Genomic DNA, 3,445 nt, shown 5'->3' with positions numbered 1-3,445 from the left:
CAAAAAAAATCCTCAAAATAATTCTTCAATACAATGTTTAATGCCATAAAAATAATAATAAAATCTTCAGTTCTACAAAATAGTTCGTAACTACTGTCTTCCAAGACTCTCTACTCCAATAATCCCTATAATGTATCTGTAATGGGAAATAAAGGGGGGTGAGATAACTCAATAAGTAGAATTCACTAATATTGGGGTGTGGGAACAAACCTTTCAAATACATAATTCTTACAACAATTTCATAACTTGTAACTCATCAACATTTTTTCATCAAATATTTCGTATAACAAATATTTCTTTATATTGTGAGCCATCATATATATATATATATATATCAATATCATCATATAAACAATTTCTTAGGTTTTTCTCGTAGTCAACGTTTACGCCCCATTGACAGGATTGTGCTGTCCCATTTTAAGGCTGGAACCCCCTTTTCATCTCCTTTCTTAAATCTTAAGGGTGGCTCCTTTGGAACCTAAAGGTGCACTCCCTTGCTAAGGAGCTTCCTTTTTGGATCCTCAATAATATACTCCCTTACTAAGGAGCTATCAAATGTGCATTGTCCCCTTTTCTGGGACCGTCCCTTGCTAAGAACTAACTGCAATATGATTGTCCCTTACTAAGGACTAAATACAATACTAAACTTTTAATCACGACTTGCCATAGATTTTCAAAATATTCAATATGCTCACAAAAAATAATCCATTCATAATTCTCAAAATACAAAGATATATACACACATACAAGTTTAAATAAATTTAGGTTGTCTCACAAGTTTTTCATAAAACAAATAGTAAATGTGCGCATCAACCATTTATAAAATATCAATTTATATATAGAATATCAACATATTTCTTTGATATAAAATAGTGTAATACTCGACATTGTTTTGGGAAAACCCCCAAAATTAGTAAACACCACTTACCTTTTAGTTACAAAAATATGAAACCAACCTCCCTTCAGTCACAATAAATCAGTAGAATTAGGACATAGCAACACCAAAAATATGTCCATCAATACAAAATTTTCCCACTTAACAATCTGTTTTTACACTTAAATAGTTTAATCCATCAACATTAAAGCCTACGGAGGTGTTTAGTTTCTTTGAAATACTCTTCAACCATGTCAGATTTTGGGCTTACAATTACCGCTGCAAAATCATATATTTTTGGCTCTACCTAATCAGATATTGGCTTAAAAATATTGCTGCATAATCAGATTTTTGGGCTTAAAAAGTTGCTGCATACTCAGTGGCTTAGAGATGATAATTAGTGTCACTAGAATGATGCAAAGGTAGGTATCTAATAACATAATGCAGCCTTTTTCCATTAATATAATCCTAGCTATGCATGAAACTTTAATATGGCAGAAAGGTGGACATGTGATCAACCTAATATATACCTTAATTTATCCATCCAATTGCCTAGTATTCCCTTGATGCCACCAAATCACAAAGAAGTTGCTGGACACGTATTGAACAAGGACAACGTGAAGATACATGGCAGATGGGTGGTGATATTTAGTGAGGCCATGTACGGTCATATAATGTCCACAAAACACCCTTTTTCTATCAACATAATCATAGCCTTAGGTCCATAACAGCAGCCCTATTTTTATTTTTGTTTTCTATTAGGTACGCCACTAACCAATTCTTCCTACAAGAGTGGGAAGAAAAGCTAGCCATTGAGTATTACAATTTTCCTAAATTTAGAGTAGAAGAGAGCCGTACCTTTAGTCTCCACTCACAGCCACAATGAAGCAAAGCAAGGTTCAGTAGTGTGAAGCGACTGAAGTGAAAGGAGGCACCATCAGTAAATACGCGTGTAACTTAGAGCCTGTTTGGATAAGCGTTTGCACCACGCAAATGCACGTTTTTGAATCAAAATGCAAAATTTCCATCATTTGGCATTGCGATTTTTTAGTGATTGCATTTTCAAAAATGCCAAATTTGGCGTTTTGGAAATGAAATACAATTGAACTTTTTCGAAACCGCAATTTTAAAAACTCAACACAATCCAAATTTGAAGGGTGTCAATACCTAAAATATCCTCATAATTTTGCTTAATGACAAAATTATTGTTTAATGACAACTTGTACCTGCTACTTCTTGTTGTTCTCTATGAAGTTGCAGAACAACATCACAGCAAAGCTTCAATGGTAGCTAAGACACAATGGGTAGAGGCTTCTAGACCCGATGTACCCAAATCGCATGTAGTAGTATATATTGGAAGTAGAAAGAAGACGCACTGGCAAAGCCTCAATTGCACCTTCTGCAAGCTCAATCACCACAAATAGAGAACGCCATTGCTGCAAGCTCTTTCTTTCTTCCTCTCCCGTTAGTTTTTCACTACGTTATTTGTGATTTGGGTTTCAACTTTTCAACTCTATTTTGTTTTTGTGGTTTAGAATAGATGGTAGGCTTGATTTGGGAAAGTTATATTATTATTGAGTGGTGAACAGCTATAGTGGTGAGGTGGCTGTATTGGTGAACAACTAAGTGGTGGGGTGACTATAATCTGACAAAAATTATTTTATGAGTGTACTTTGGTTTGGTGTTAGAGTTGAGTTCTATTTTGGTAATTTACGCTCAAACAATAATTTTAGACAAATATAGATTAAATGCTTAGTTGACAATAAAAAACTTCTTTCTCAATATTCTCATAAGTTTTGCCAAACGCTTATAAATGGTTTTAAAAATTGAGTTTTAAAAATGCTCATTTTTAAAAATGCACTTTTTAAAACAGTTTATCCAAACAGACCCTAAGAGGAAAAAGCCTAGGGTTTTCAAGGCCTATATATTTACTTATACCACCTCACTTGGGCTTCATATTTCATAGTATTTATCTTATTTTTAATATCTTAAGCCCTAATCCATTTAATTGTAGGCCTCCTTTATAATTTACATATAATAATTTAATTGGTATCAAAATTATGGGGTGTTACACATTAGTATTTTAATAAAACATGCATTACATTCACTTCTTCTTTTTTTCCCTTGGATTTCCTCTCACAAACCGTCAATTTTTTTTTCTTTAGATTTCCTCTTCACATGCCACTTATTTTGTAGATCTAAATTTTAAATTTCATCTCCACAAATTAGACTGACGTTAGACTTTTTGTTCATATCAACTTCTTTAATATATATATATATAGAGAGAGAGAGAGAGAGAGAGAGAGAGAGTGTGTGTGTGTGTGTGTGCATCAAATAATTCAATCTTCTCTTCCTCTACCTACAACCTTACAGATACATATTTATTTACTCTAAATTTTTTTCCGTCAAATTGAATAGGTTTTGTGTATTTTTTGTTATTTATTTAATTTAACTTCCTTAAATTTTATCCAATTTATATGGTTATGGTTTGAGAATCAATCATTAAAAATGGCTAGACATGATTTTACATGTGTGTGTGTGTGTGTGGTGGGGAGGGGGGGGGGGGGGGGG

The 3,445-nt window shown here is 33.3% G+C and overlaps 1 long non-coding RNA gene across 1 annotated transcript; it reads right to left on the bottom strand.

Moving 5' to 3' along the window:
- Window positions 1–2,452, bottom strand: LOC136070852 (uncharacterized). Its single transcript, XR_010632086.1, has 3 exons — window positions 2,101–2,452; window positions 1,733–1,838; window positions 1–136 (listed from the first exon to the last, which is right to left on the bottom strand). It is a non-coding gene; the product is annotated as an uncharacterized LOC136070852 (long non-coding RNA).
- Window positions 2,453–3,445: the final 993 nt, after the last annotated feature.

The sequence above is a fragment of the Quercus suber genome, unplaced genomic scaffold, assembly GCF_002906115.3.
Source record: "Quercus suber isolate HL8 unplaced genomic scaffold, Cork oak 2.0 scaffold_265, whole genome shotgun sequence".
Classification (NCBI taxonomy): Eukaryota; Viridiplantae; Streptophyta; class Magnoliopsida; order Fagales; family Fagaceae; genus Quercus; species Quercus suber.
Note: the sequence above shows the minus strand (reverse complement) of the source record. Positions and strands in the feature narration are given on the sequence as shown.